This window comes from Chelmon rostratus, chromosome 1 (assembly GCF_017976325.1).
Source record: "Chelmon rostratus isolate fCheRos1 chromosome 1, fCheRos1.pri, whole genome shotgun sequence".
NCBI lineage: Eukaryota > Metazoa > Chordata > Actinopteri > Chaetodontiformes > Chaetodontidae > Chelmon > Chelmon rostratus.
In genome coordinates, this window is record NC_055658.1 from 20,215,690 (window position 1) to 20,232,041 (window position 16,352).

The following is a 16,352-nucleotide window of genomic DNA, read 5'->3' on the forward strand; positions in this document are numbered from 1 at the left end:
TTGGGCGATGTTTTGCCCCACTTACATGCAGCAGCTTTGTGAATTAAAAAGGCTCCACAATAAACCCTGCTTGTGCTGCAGTGGATAGCAAAGCCTTCCTGTGGGTCTGAATTAGTGTTCTTGGACTTGTACCCACAGTCCCTGCAGCCAAACAAAGCAGGCTGAAGAGTTTTCCTTGCTGCCGAACACCAGCAGAGGGAGGTGTGCTCAAGTCAGGAGGAGCATGTGAGCGTGCCAGCTGTGCCGGCTGAAACCTCGGATGTTTCTTTGGAGCCACACCCTGAAACAAGACCACTTGCAGACAAAGTCACAATGACGTGCAATTCAATGTGATACTGATTTGAAAATAAACACTGTTTACATTCTGGTGCATTTGCAACATTTCACACATTTGTCAGTTTTAAAGACACATGATATGATGAGTTTAACACCCACACAAATATCTGTTGTCTCAATGTGAAATACTCTACTGATTGTAAACGTACCAGGTTAAATAATGATAATTAATTATTACGTGAACTCTGACCAACACCAATAGCTCATGCCAGATAACAGAGATGAGCAGCACTTTAAGATTTAAATTTGACCTGGTCTATACTAACAGACTTAGGTCAACAGGCGATATACAAGCTGCAGGAAACAAAACAGAGAAATGCTGTGCCTCAGAAGTGAACAGTGTCCCACCTGCACAGCGCGTAGGGCAAGTATTTGGAGGGTTTTTTTTAAATGAAGAAAACAGGTTAAAGAAAACCCTTCTGCAGGGCTTTATGAAATAGTCCGAGATGAATTATGCACATCCACTGGTTTTTCATATCTATCCCACAGAGCCTTTTCTCTTTTCATTAAAGCTCTTATTTTCCTTCAACTATGCCCCCCCCCCTTTAAAAAAAAAAAAAAAAATGACTGGCCAAAATCTGCAATTTCAAATCACCGCATGATTAAATAGCTTATTGTGTTAGCTTTTTGAATGGCTGTTCACTGGCTTGGGGCTATAATATGTTACAATGGCCTTATGAGGTAAGGCCAGCCTGTTGTTGAAGTGGCACCCTGCTGTTATCAGACTGAAAAAGACTGAGGTGACCTCAATTAATACAGTCACAATCACACTGAAATCAGCTGTGTGCTGTACCAACCAACAGTATATGAGTGGTGAAACACTTGTCTGAGGCGTAGAACTGACAGCAGGTGGACTCTCACATCTGTGCATGTGTCCTGTGTCCCTCTCATCCAGACCGAGGAAATGGGAAAGTCTGCCAAATGCAATCTGACGTCAGGTTGAATACTGAATATATATAAGTGGCTTGAAAAACACACACTTATTATTATTATTTTTTGAGACATTCATGTAGTCCTACCCTAACCTCCTTAACCCTAATGAAAGCAAGAAAGATCCCATCAGGCATGTGCTAAATGTTGGAGACAATTTGGGGACGCCAACTGTGTCCTCATTGAAATGTGAACAGTCAATTGATTTTAAAGTCTGAAAGTCGTTCTCAGGCAAAAATACAGACATCTATAAACAGCCCCACGTGCACAGTGACAGTTTTCTAAATCATAATTAATAACTAATTCACACTTGATTAATGACGTTGGAGCGGCTGTATCTCTGTGTCTCTCTGATAAAGGATCTAGTTTAAACTCTATGCCGCCTCTACTGTAGCTTAGTTGCATTTGTTATAACGGTGCACATCTCTCAGTATCCGCTCGCAGCGCGCCGCGATCCCGCCATTCGGGGAGAAAACACGGGTTATAATAACGATGATAGCCGAAGTTCATCTATATTAGAGGAGTCTTTAATGAACTCAGCCCGTAAAAGACACTCCTTCTGCTCCAGGCGGCGACCGCTCCGCTCCCGCGCCCAGTCGACGCGCGGGAGGAAATTCATAGCCCCATCTTTATCAGTATCAGCATCGCCTTGAAGACAAAGAGAGCGCCGCAAATGAAGATGTGCTCCGATATCAGGAGAAGACAGTCGTAAAGTCACTATTTCCGCAGCCGTGCCCGCCCGGAGGAAGACAGGCGCCGGTCCTTGGAGACTCTTGGGGGATGCGCAAAGATGTGAGAGTGAAAAGCGAGAGGCATTGTGATTGGTTATACTCTTTCTAAAAGCATCAGGCACGACGAGTCATGTTTGCTCCAGCCAGAGCATCAGGGAGGTGGCATCAAACTTGAAGGCGACGTGTTCTCAGTCTGCACAGTGGACGCGTTCACGGCGTCAACGAGAAACTCGCATCGTTCCCCCACAGAGGCGGACGCGCTCTCCGTGGTGCTGAAACAGAACAACAGATCAACTAGTGAAGAAGAGGAAGACGCTCGCACCTCGACACCTGCTTCTGAGCTTCGTGGTATTTGGTGGCTCCAGTGAGGTAAGTCTGAGAATACATGTAGTGTTGGGAGAAACGCAGGTGGGCTGTTTCAGTCATGTCTCTGAGATACTACATCACAGTCTCCAAAGCCAACAGCTATCTGCTCGGTGTCTTGATCTGTGTTGCATGTGTTGTATTTCAAAGTTTGATCTTGTATCTTGACCACAGCAACAGAAGCTTGAGCTGGTTTGTCTCACATGTTCCAACTACGGAAAAGTATTGACCCACAGATGTCACAGCTTGCCTGTTGATTGCACTCTTTATGCTGGCCATTAATGAGCATTGTACTTTGCAAAGCCTCCCTTGGTGTCCATTCATCTGTTCCCCCCAAAATTAGTTTTTCTTCCTATTGTGGCTTTGAAACCCTTTACCACCAAACTTTGAGAATGATTGCAGAACTACTAGTCTTTCTCTTTTCTATGTATTTCTGTTTGTGGTGCATTCCAGTTTATTTGCACTAAATTCAAACATAGTTCATCAGTTGAGAAATGATGAGACCACGGAGCATATTACTGCCTGCTACTGATTATTATTGCAGTTTGTTTTCTGTGCTGTTAAATTGTATCACACACATAAAGATTTGACAACGGACAGGTCATTTTCTGCATTGGAGAGACATTAATGATTGTGTCTTTACTGGTTTCTGTTACATTCAAATAAAGTACATAGGATAAAACTGCTGTATGCACCACACAGCATGCTTTTGGAGTCGGTGTGGGGAACATTATGTACAGTAAAGACTCTTTGCATTGGAGCAGTGACTGAGGGAGCCGGTGGTTTGTGTCGGGCTCTCACTTTGCTGCCTGCTGGTACCTAACTTCATGCAGCACACATCTATATGGTACTGTACTTTTTTGTAGGTGCTGTGCTCGTGGCTCTCTGGCTTCTAAAATCAATTTGTGTTGAGAGTCTTTAAACAAAAACTTTATAAATGATCATGAGGGTCAGTGATCCATTCCAGGGTTTTAATGGCTTTTACTTTTTTTCTCGCCTGGCAATCCAGTGGCTGGAGTACAAAAATAGGAAATAGAAAAGATCAGGACAGAGTTTGTGTGTGCTGTTGTTGGGGTGTAACATAGGACTGGTGTGTTCGCTAGACTATAAAAACAGCCACTGCACAGTAACTAGCCTCAGGCATGTATTCTGGGTTATGGCATTTTATTCCACAAATGATTTTGCTCCATCGTCTTGAACACAACCTTAAGCTTTTCAGTGACTTTAAAAACCTAGATGCCTCCAGAGAGTTGTCCAACAAAATCCTAGCGAAAGCTGCCTGGGCCAAATCACACTGATGAGCAGCAGTTCACTGGTTATCCAACAAGAGGGTTTGGAGGATGTGTCACAAATGCAAAATTTCCTGCTTGCTTTCCTTTGATTTTTCGCATTCGCTATGTACGTCAGTGGTCAGTTAACACAGATTGTTTCGAAAGTTTAAGATCTAGAAGATCTTAAACAGTGTTGTAATTGCAAATACTGTGACTTACTTGCTTTAATTAATTACCATGTCGAGCTGCGAGGGAGCGTGGGTGTCATCAAAGCAGAGCAGGGCCCCTTTGAGGTGCGAAACTTGCGGCTGAATGACTTAAGTTTCGATTAATTTCAAAAGGCACGACTTAATTTCAAAGGCACTTTACTTTTGTATTGAAATGCATTTGGTATTTTTTATTTCAGTCATTAAGTCAGTTGGCTTGTGGGAGACTTTGCAGACTTTCGCTTAAAGCTGCAATAGACAAGCGTGCACGTCGGTGGCTGGAATCCATCCAGTCTTTGACACTTTATACCAAAGGATTATAAAGTTAGTCAGAAGATATGACATTATTGAATGCTGCTGTTTAGAGACTGTAGACACAAGGGCAGGTGACAATTCCTGCCAGTTTCCATTGCATATTTTCATTTGAGTCTTGCATGGTTGCACTAGAGGAGATGTGATCATCTTCTAATCTAGCCAGACTTTGTAATTTAAACACAAGACAGGTGCATTTTTACCTGAAGAAAAGCTTGTTCAGGTACTTGACCTGTGTGCCAGACTTTGATTTTCAATCCTCATGCAAAGACAAACCCTCCACAAGATCACAAACAGAGCTGTAATTGCTATTAAGGTTACTCAGCGGCTTGAATCAATTACTGCACCATCCTCCATCCAGTGAGATGGGGAGCGCAGGTGTCATCAAAGCAGAATGAGGCTCCTTTGAGGTGGGGAATGCGAGACTCAATGACTTCACTCAGCTGGGTCACTGGACACACAGCAGAGCTTTGACGCGTACAAATTGTGCTTGAAGATGCTGTGTTCATCCTGGGAGGCTCAGCGGCTGGCAGGGGACCAGCGGAGGGGGGACATTGCACTCCAGATGGCCCAGAGAGGCCAGAGGAAGAGAGCTGTCCAAGCCCAGCTGGGAGTAAGGGAAGCTGGACTGCCGGTAGTGTGTGGTAGCGTGTGTGTGTGTGTGTGTGTGAATGTGCGAGGGACATGGGATGAGAGAAAGAGTAAAAGACAGACAGAGAGAGAGAGAGGTATGCAATCGTGTGTGTGTGTGAGGGTGTGTGCGTGTTGATGGAGTGATTGGGAGAGAAAGGGTGGGTGAGAGGGAGAGAAAATCAGAGCGAATGGAACAAGCGCCTCTGTGTGTGTGTGTGTTTGCGCGTGCATGGAAGTAGCGATAGGAAAAGTGTGGGAGGGAGATGAAATAAAAGAGGAGAAGAAGGAGCTTGCACGTCAGTACGCTTGTGCATGTGCGCAATTGTGTATTTACGTGTGTGTGTGTGCATTGAAGGAGAGACAGGGAAGATGAAAGAAAGCACAGAAAATGAAAGAGAGAAAAAGAAACAGGCGCATGAGTGTGTCTGTGTGTGGGAGGGAGAGAAAATGAAACTGGAAGAAGCAAGCATGTGTGTGTGTGTGTGTGTGTGTGTGTGTGTGTGACTGTGTGTGGTTGCAGAGAAAGCATTACTGAGAGAGAAAAGACAGGAGGGACCGTAAAGAGGGAAGAGGGATCGTGTGTGTGTCCCTGGGAAAGTGGGTGTATGAGGGGTCAGAGAAAAATGAAAAACAAGAAACTGGTTTGGTGAGAAGCTTGCTTTTGTGTGTGTTTGTGGAGGTACGCACACACGTGTGGTCTTGATACTGACAGCGGTATTCACTGATAATATGAAGCAGCAAATCAAAGCCGCATGGAGAACAACACAGAGAAAACAAGTCAGATGGAGGTATGGTAGTATGTCAGACTCTGTGATCCGCTTTATTCACATGCTTGTACAGGGGCCATGTGACGTACAGTGGTCGTTGTGGATGAGCTTTATGGCGCGTGGCTGCAGGCGCATGACCCCCCGCTGCGAGCTCAGCATCTGATATTCACTCTGCGCTCTGATTGAAAAGACGTGTTGCATGTGGGACACCTCTTTTTTTCGACTGCATGTTACATCTTAGAGGCGTTGCACTCCTTCTAAAGTGAAGCCACCTGAGAGCGAGTGCAGATCACATGATGACACACACACACACACACACACACACACAGCAGCTTCACAGAGATAACTTCGACTCACTGTTTCCATTTGGGAAGCCGCTAGAGAGCAGACAGAGAGAAAGTGTGCTCTTTTCATCCTGCCACATCTGCTCTGTGATGGAATGGAGCATGATCTGCACTTTGATCACAATGAATTATTCCTATCCCTGGCTATAAATATGGTCTGTCTTCAGCACCCAATCTCTCTCTCTCTCTTTCTCACTTAAACTAAGAATCTGTGCTCGCCTCAGAGTGGTGCTCTCCTGAGCGTGCCACTGCGGGTGTGCTGCAGCTCTGGTTTTCCTCCTCACACTGGGAAGGAACCAGAAGCCTCTGCAGAAGCCATTTCTGGAGAAGACTGTGACGTGTCTCCTCAGAAAGACTCCTCAGTTAGTGTCTATTCCTGTTCCATTTTGTTGCAATCCACTGCAAATTATCTTAATCCATGAAGCTTCTTTAAATGTCCTTTACGCACAGTCGTGTAATGTGTTAGTAGTTCAATGATTCTCAAATACGCAATCTGGATATGATGTCCCATTTGGTTTTTAGCCGACGTTTCCCAGTGAACTGTCTTTCCGCTCTGTCTTGCATTTCCTGGTCAGGTTCTTCTCCAAAGCAAGTTGAGTTAAATGAGCTTTGACATGCTTCTTTAATACTCAGTGAACACAAAGTGGATAAAGAGTTCTCACAGCCTTTCACTGTAAATGTTAAATCCAATGATGCATGAGCTCTAAACTGTCTACAAGGCAAACAGTACGCAGCATCACCTTTCACAAAGCGCTCAAGCCAGGCTCTGTTTAGGTGCCATGCGCTGGCAAAAGTGAGTTTTTTTTTTTTTCCTGAGAAGAGCCAAACTGGAAAACTATCCAGGAGTACCTGTTTGGGTTTAACCACCATGAGATCATCTGGAATTATGCTGATTAATTCTCCAAGAGGGGGGTTGGGAGGCTGCTAACAGATGCACAACTGTCATCTGGTTATGAGGAAGCTGCTGCTGGTGAAAACGGCAGTGGTGGAGGAGAGGGGAGAGGAGTTGGTGGCTGCACTTGTCTCTGCTGTGGTTGCTAGCTTGGCGGTAATGGCAACGCTAGCTCTGCTTTTGTTCCGGGAATAAACAAAACTGCTAGTGCTAGCTGACTCTTTGTAGTGTGGCTGCCCCTGCTTGCACCTGCTGAAGTGAAGGATCATATTGAGTTAAAAATAAAACATACCAAACTCTGGAGATGGTGACGGTTGAATGGTTGAATGCAAAAGAAACATTTGGACAAAGCACATGTAAATCCAATAATAATTATGATGCAAACAGTAATATAAAGTATATATTTGTGTGTGTGTGTGTGTGTGTGTGTGTGTATATATATACATATTTATTTGAATGCAATTATACCTGTGGTATGTGCGGTCATTCTGTTCATGTATGTGCATTTGCCACAAGTCTTTGAGACGTGATTTGCATGACAAAAAGAACGTTTTTCCAGCCGGTCAGTGCTACATTTATAGAAGGATTGAGGTAACATTGGACTTGTCAAACCTTACACCCTGTTTACACCTGCCATCAACACCACCACCAAGATGCATTGTGATCTGATCACTCAAACCATTTGCTGAGGTGGTCTGGATGACCACATACTGTATCTTCTGTAGCGTACACGCTAATGTGTCCTGATGCGTGCCCAGCAAGGAAATTCTTGAAACATTTTTGTTTTCTTAACTACCTGAACACAAGTGGTTGGCTGGACTCTTTAAAGGCACATGATAGACGCAGGTGAATAGTAGCATAGTGTGTTTTGTTAGCTTTCCAGCATCCTTGAATCCTGTTTTGTCTGACCTGCCGGTTCACCTGATTCCTATACTTAGGATTTCCCTACCTGCCCCTCGTCAGATTTGTTTGCCCGGTCTCCCGGTTTAGACCTTTGGCTTCCTAACCTGATTAAACTTTCATGCCACATTGTCTGCTTCTGTTTCGTGCTTTCGGGTTCTAGTCTGCCACGCGTCCAGACATGTTACAAGACTCCTCAGCTCGTATTACAAAGATTAGTTTATATGGAGGTGCACTCAGGCTTTTGTCATGATGGACAAAAAACCTTAAGTAGCCTAAAAGAAAGTGTTGAAAGGCAAATTGTAATTAGTTCATCGTACACAGACCACTGTTTCAACATTTTGTGCCACCATTGCCAGGCAACCACTTTGCATTTGGATGTATTTTGTCCTAAACAAAAGACAGTCACCTGTTGGTGACTGATTTCAGCCACAGGTGCATATTTGGTTATGGGGAATATGGGATATATCCCACGATTACGACCAATCCTGTCATTCTAACTGCATATAGCATTCACAAGTGCATGCTTAAAAAATGTTGCTATTGTAATTAACTTTAGACAAAAATGCCCCCTAGAGAGTCAGAGGTGGAAAACATGAGGTCCTTTTTAAAGAAGAACCAATGTGTAAGAAACAGCATAGCTAACAAGAACATTTTGTTTGTAAAAGCAAACAAGCATCATATCTGACATTGGTTATGACATTGACATTATATGGAAAATTAGCCACAGCATGTCCACTAACTTGATTAGTTTGTTTGTAAATATCATGCGTCGTCAGGAAAATTCTGGCAGCAGCAGCTGAATCAGCACAGAGCGACACTCTCAGGTGGACTTTGATGTCATGGTGAATTTACAGGAACAGTTTGTTAAAAGAGAGTAGCATTAAGTAGACGAAACCTTGATATGTCCATTTTAAAAATTAATTTTAGCCTCAGATGTTCATTAACACAACAAACCATTAAATACCACTTTTAAAAACTGTATGGATTTGCTGCTCTTTACGGTTTTCTATGATTCATTATCTTACTGAAATCCAAATCTGGGAAATAGACCATGATTCTCTGGAACACCACCAAAGCGGACACAGCCAGTTGAGCTGGGATTTGTGTTAATACATCATTTCTGATTCACAGAGCTGACTACAAGCTCTTTGACTGGCATAATCAAAATGCCTCTGATGTGTCAGGAACAAACTACAGTACAATTCTTATGAGAACATGGAAGTAGTGACAAAGAATGGCTTCAGGCTGTGCTTTAGGAACAATCAACAGAGACTGCATCCGCATCTTTGTATATCACTGCATCCCACAGGGACGTGGTGTGTTTCTTTTCTAAGAATCACCGCTTGTGCCTGAGAGTTTGGCTAATTTTTCAGAAAATTCCTTGTTCCTCTACACAGCACCTTCACATTGTCTCACAGCCTCACCCACGAAGTACAGCGCTATCAACCTATCACCTCTAATGGGAACAAAAGGTCAGTGCTTAATTATTCATTCGGGATGTCAAACAATGCTTGCCGGCTGTTATTTAGGGTGGGGGAGACCCATTGAATAATTCAGGGGCAGGATTTTCTTTCCTTCGAAAAGCGGCATGGTGGTTCAGATGTTTGCGAGAGTCTTATCTCGATGCGGGAGCCCTCTGTCATTCCTGAGCTGACCTTGGCTGTCACTGCAGCAGCATCATGGGTGGCACAGAAGGTGGCGGGGACTTGTGTTCTTCCCGTATCTGCAGACCTCCTCCACACACTGAGAGCGAGTAGGAAGGACTACAGGGAGCTGGCTGCTCCTAGTCTAAGTTCCCTCAGTGTCTGTTTACAGTACACCATGTGCCACGCTGCGCCAGGCTGGTGCCAATGTCTAAAAAACAGCAGATTACTCTCTTACAATGAGTTATTCTGCTTTTCACCCGAGGTGCGTTTCTGTTTTGGTACACTTGCCATGTCAATTGCTCTTAAGCGGCTTTTTTAAGATGTAAGGGGTGTTTATTGCAGCTGAAGAGGCAAAAGCAGATATTAATGCTATTAAAGTGCATTAAACTGAAGAATGCTGTAATGTGTCACTTCCATGGAAGGATTAGAGGGAGGCGGCATGGGGAGGATTCTGAGCAAGGAGAGAAAGTGAAAATGTTCATCTTGTTATGTGCGAGGTAGGAGGAAAAGAGAAGGACAGATGAGACGGAGAGAGAGTGAGAAAAAGTGTGTGTGTGTGTGTGTGTGTGTGTGTGTGTGTGTGTGTGTGAGAGAGAGAGAGAGAGAGAGAGAGAGAGAGAGAGAGATCACCCTGCTGCCAAGCCAGCATCTCTGAACAATAACAGAGGTCTGTACACAGATACAGGACACGTCTATCAAGCAAAGGATGGCAAGCAGCCCAGAGGGAATCAAGTGAGAAGCATGTTTGTCATTGTAAATGCAATCAGCAGCCTGACCCTTTCTTCCCATGGCGACCGTCTTACTGCTGTCTGTACTATAGCGCTCGATGAAGAGAGGAGATCATTTGGATTGTGACTGCTGAACAATTATACATTAAATAATGATACAGTGATCAATAGTTATGGGCACAAGTCTTTAGAGTCTTCAGTCAGCTCCTACAGTACAAGTGTCAATGTGACACCTTCAAATGCATGGTATGCATACTATGATAGTATGTGTGTGTGTGTGCCCGCAACATGTATTTCTTACGTTGTGGGGACATAAATCTGTTTCCACAGTCACATTGTGGGGACTCGCCTTCCTTACAGGGACAAAATGCAGGTCCCCATAATGAAAATCATTAAATTCATGGAGTTAGTTCGTTGGGTTAAGGTTAGGTGAGGGTTAAGGTTAGGCAAGTAGTGGTTATAGTTATGGTTCCGGCAGGTCTCCAGAAATGTAAGTCTATATAATTTCCCCAAAAATGATGGGTGTGTTGAAGTTGATGGTTGAGCAAAAGCATGTATTGTTATTTATGTGATATGTTTTTACTGTGGTTATATATTTTTTTTCTACTGTGCTTTGATGCCATGCAATAGTACAAAACACTGTATTTTATCATCCATATCCACTTTCATGTGCAATTCACATATTCAAGGCAATATTGTTTTTAAAATCTTCTTGTATATAATATACATATGTATAGTTAATTTTTATTTTCGATCCCTTTGTATTGTCTGCTTGTTCTTTTTCTACATCACATTTTACCCTTTTAATTGCTCTCTGTAACATCTTAATGTCCCCAGCGTGGGATCAGTAAAGTTATATCTTATCTTATCTTATCTTATCTTATCTTATCTTGTGAAGAAATCATTACCTGATGTTTTATTAATATGATATCTCCAACTGTTCTCTAGTAACTCACCATTATCTACTAATTATTCCTCAATGTGGAGCTATTTTTAACTGCTTATTAACAACTCATTAATTATTAGGTTGACTTGTTCCTCTCCCGCAAATGCCTGGTATCTAGTTTTGTGCATCAGCACAAATGTTACCAAACCATAAGCGAGCAAATGTAGATCTAATCATACACATGCCAGGCTTGACAATAAGCAGACATCGCTCCCAGTAAATCATGGTTTTGTTAAGATTTGTGTACTAGCAGTCCATCTGTGAGCCTGACAAACAGTATAGTTGTTGCTGTAGCATTTTGGTGAAGTGAATCAAAATATGCTGGCAATAAATGATTGTTGAGTGCTGGTGAAAATTGTTGTGTGCCAAGTGTGAAGTGCACAAGTTGGAAATTAAAAAGCAGACTGATTAAGTTCAGGATCCAGGCAGATGAATTGGAGAAAGAAGACAGAAAGGTATTTGGGGACACTGATGCACAGGGGTTGGTTTGTGATGCCAGTATTTCTTTGAGACAAACTGCCCTTATTGCTACTGTACTATGTGCAGAGGAGTGACAACGCTTGTTTATCTTGAAGCTGAAAAAAAAAAAAAAAAACAGTTGAGGAGAAGCAGGTTTCATTGGGGTGTCTCTGGTATAAGTGAGGAGGATGTGGCCTGGCCCAAAGAAACTTGAGGGTGGGAAGCAGCCTTTTCTCCAAGGCTGACAAGGTGATTGGTTCAGAGGCTGAGGCTGGGACATTCTCTTTTAGTTCAAAGACAGTATGATTCCTGGAAAACTTAGAACCAAGGACAAGAACACGCCTGCTCCCAGCCGCTCTCTCCACTGTGGGGCTCTTAAAACGTTAACTCTTCTGGAACTGCACTTGCCCAGGAGCCAGGGTGTTGATCAGTCAGGCTGCTGCCCAAGTTAATTACGCTAATTTATTTCGCCTTAGCTTGTCAGTAAAGACTTGGCAACACATTCAGGTCTTTCTGGATGCAGCAACTCGGTCTTAATTTGCACTGAAGGTTGGCCCAAATGGGTTGATCTTTCCCTCATAGAGCAATCAGGCAAAAACACCAATTACAGAATTAATGCCAGTTTACATAAAATTGAAATAATGTCTGTCCAACTCCATTTTGTGTGAAGTTTTGAACTTAGAATATGAAACATGTATAAAAAGTATCTAAATAAAATGGGTTGCTAATCCTTGGAGTTCTGCTGGTTCTGACACACGTACGTGCAAAAATTCATCAAATTTCAAAGATGTTATGATTAAATGCATCGAATCCTTTCATCCACCCCCATTTGAAAAACTCTTTCCTCTTTGTCACTTTGTTACAAAAGTTCTGTTATTCTATATCAGTGTGAACAAACTCCTAAAAAACATGGAAAATTAGAATAACTACTCAACTAGAAAATGCTCTCAGACCTCCGCCAAGGAGAAAGTCAGTGCTCAGTACACACAGATCTAACCTGACAGCATGTATCTACACTTGTTTTTCTATAGAAAACCATGTATGTCGTATTACTACAGTACACCTTTATTTAATTTCAATATTCTACCATCCAGGTGTAGCTTAGTGTACATCATTCATGTACTCCATGGCACGACAATCAATATGCACACAGGCAAGTACAACAGTGGAAGATTAGGGCTTGACAAATCAACTGAGAAATGTATTTGTGGTAGCTGGCAGATAAGCTCAGTCCACATATCACAAAATTTAGACTGCAAATTACTAAATCAAACTAAAACATCAAGCCAATAAATCACCAACCAAGCCAAACAACGAACGTATGTATGCGAGTTGTGCGGTCATGTCAGAGGCTTTGCAGTGGACCTCGTGCTCGAGGAGTGATGCTTTGTTATTTGTATGCAGATATGTAAATCACTGTCTCTTTGGCCCTCCCCTCAAACCCCTGCTTGCACGCCGAAACAATGACAGGATGTTACACCTTAAAACTAGTGACAAAACTCATTTGAAAATAGACAGACGTGAAGATTGTCACCGAAAAACATCAAAATACAAAAACATATCAAAATGAAACAGAATATTTTTTATATGTGTTATTTTCCGTAATTACATCCCCCCATGAAAGAAAATGAATCCCATTTTTTATCCACTTCTCCATATGATTAAACAAAGAACCAGAGGCAGTGGGTCGCTCTTTTAATTAGTGTTTCATTTACCACATTTAATTACCCACAATCTCTCCCCTCTTTGACCCCGCAGGAAGCCTCATATGACTAATGAGTGCACTTACCTGATTTCCTTGACTGAGAAATTGCACCAGTGTCTAATTCCAGTCATCTGCTCACAGAAAGGCAGTATATATGGTGACTGAAGATTAAAGGATTTTTTGGGGGAGGAGATGAATGTGTATTTACCCGGGCAGAGGTTTCAAGCCTGTGTTGAAAGCCCCTGTGACACTTCAAGCTAGTCACCTTTCTCCAGCCAGACACTTTGATCTTCCAAAAGCCCATGTTGCCACAAGTAGTTACAATTCTTACTATGTACCTGTTGAACATTAAGTGCACAGGATGAAAAAGCGCTCTGAACTAGTTACCTTTCATTTTGTACTGTCTAGCACTGAATTGATCATGTGAAAACAGGCCTGCAACTTTCTTAGTCAGCTTATTCGTCTCATATTTATGGTGTGTTTTTGAGTTTAGGCTTGGATATGGCCTTAATAAGCCCTTAAACATGCCTTAAATCAGGCTGCATCTGGCTTTTGGACTGAATGATAAAATTCTTCTTTGTACTGATCGAAGGTTCAGTGTATTTTACTGCCATGCTTTCTGTCTTCTGGTTATCTGGCAAATTGCTGTTAGATAAATTGCAAGTGTCTCAATTTTCCTTCATTGAGCTTTTGTCACACTCACAGCCAGTAATGCAGAGAGAAAAAGGAGCCACCAAAAACACCACAACCACTTTCAACATGTGAAAGCTGCATGACGGTGACTTTGCATACTTTCCTGAGGGTACTAAAACAGGTGATGACAGTACCAACACACTGAAAATTCTCAAATATAGCCTACAGTATGATGGACATGGAGTATCATGTCAGCCCAGTACATGCCACAGGCCACTGTAATGCTTCAAATCACACATGGCAGATCGTAAACTGTACCAAGTTTTCTTTTTTCAACAGTTGTTTTTAAGCCGTATGGGCTGCACACCCTCCAAGTAGCTGCTGTATGTCCTTGGAACAAAATGCATTAAAGATGTGTCCTGGGAATCTTAAGGTTAGAACCCATCCACCTGCTTAATACTTAAAGTACTTTAACAAGAAAGTTTGTCACAAGCTTTAACACATTTAATGTGGGGTTCATTGCACAGTAGCTGCATATGTGGCTGCCTTTCAGCTCCCTCTTTGACCTCATGAAAAGAGCAATGTGAGGTTATTGTTCTTAATTTTAATGAAGTGGCTAAAAGGAGGTCGCTAACCTAAACAAAATTGCATGTTTGGCTCTCTAAATGACGTGCAACTAATTATCACTAATTGGAGTGATGTAGAAGTAACTGGAACACATTTTAAACTTCACTGCGTGGCATTAAAACCTGAAGAAATCTGCAACACTTATACAACATTGCTAAAATGAAGCAATTGATCTAACTCTGCAATTCTGCATACAGTTGTCCAGTAACCTGTCTTCAGAACTGGTCTGTTGTAAAAAATAAATAAGTCACATTTTTCCCCCCAATTTTAAATGAATTAAAGAAGCATGCTCTGTGCTCACATTTCTGCATGGGCATTAAAGTGGATTCTTCCCTTGTTGTTAAAGAACAGTGATGAGATTTGGAAAAACTGGATAAAAGTTTGATACGAGGCATTAGCTTTCAGCCAGTGGAATACATTTCTTGAGTCCTGTTATGATATACACCTGCTGTTTAGCACATTAAGCAGCGAAATACTTCACATAAGTGCTGTGCATTCAATTTTAATGAAGGGTGGCTATTAATATTTTAGATTAAGTATTCCAGCATAAGTACTGGACTATAAGATCAGTGTTGATGTCTTCAAAACAACGGTGATATGTAAACTCTGTCTGTACTGTTTAGTATGAATAATGATCCATTGATGTAGCCATTAAAAATTCACATTAGTATTCATTTACTGTTAATCAGCTCCTAATCAGATGTGAGTCTGTTTTGCTTTGGCTTTAAGCCTGGTATTAAAACAGGTATTACAAGGGTACAGCAGGGCCTAATGGTGGGCCAAGAAACTTGATAATGCTCATTCAAAATCATTCCACATTAGCATTTTAATTTTACTATAATATACGTGGTGAACATCATTATATCTCACCCTGTTCCCTAGAAAGCATGTTTTTCCTATCTCCTGTGTGTGATTAGATTTTTAAAAGCACTTTGGCTCGGGTTGATAAAAGATGGTAATTTCTGTTAAATGTTAACAAAGTAAACACCTCGTGTCTCGTTCTTTAAGTTGCTGTTGACTTTTTCAATATTTAACTACATTATCAGGGAGGAATTTACAGATATGTTCAGCATTTTGCAGCTTGGGACATACGTAAAATATTGACTTTTCCTCATTATGTTGATGAAAACCATAATCCAGGCAGAGACTATCCTCCTAAGAAGAACAACAGAATCAGTCATTTCAGCCAAAATGACACACAGTATGTTTACATTCAGGTCGCTGAGCTCTCTAGTGGCCATAGTAATTATGACAGAGCAAAAGAGGACGTCAGACTTATAGTCAGCAAGAGTTTCTTTTAGTCAAACCTTAAGTGTTTTTATTGTAATCATATTGATGCAGCTCCCCTACCCTCAGCCATTTAAAACTACAATGTTTTCTCTAACTGTACCTAGTACTAACCCTAACAGAGATGTTCCCTAAACTCTACCAAGTTAATTTTGGGCCTAAACCTAATCAAACTTATCCACAGGGTTGTCACAGGTTTCTGTGTGTTGTTCTTAAGGGCATGGACAAATGATTTTGTCATTTAAACTGGTGGACCTGTTGTCCAGGCAGCATTATGTTTCCTGTCGAACGTATTGGCTGTTGAAAATTTGTAGTATAGAAACATAATTTCCAGGAGACAGCGTTGTTATATAGAGAGTGAAGGCTCACTAAGCACAGCCCGCCTCATCATTCATTCAGGTGTACTGTACAGTGGATGGTCTCACCTGGGAGCTGCCCAGCCACTGCCACTGTTGGCTTGTGAACACTTACAAAGGCTTTGGAGAGCATTACTCATTCCCTTTCCCAGGCCAAACTTTCCCAGCTGCTTCACAAAGTCAAAGCAGCAACTTCTTGATCACAACTTTGCTTTTGTTACCTGCCTGCTTGTTTCATATGCTCTATGATCCTGCTCAGGTTTCAGCCACTGACTTC

General features: G+C 42.1%; 1 protein-coding gene across 1 annotated transcript in view; it reads left to right on the forward strand.

The window, feature by feature from the left end:
- The first annotated feature begins 2,248 nt into the window (after window positions 1–2,248).
- LOC121610400 (carbohydrate sulfotransferase 8-like) overlaps window positions 2,249–16,352 on the forward strand; it is a 159,669-nt gene continuing 145,565 nt past the window's right edge. The window contains exon 1 of the mRNA XM_041942480.1: window positions 2,249–2,366. The gene's annotated coding sequence lies outside the window, so the exon portion shown is untranslated. The remainder of the gene's footprint in view (window positions 2,367–16,352) is intronic.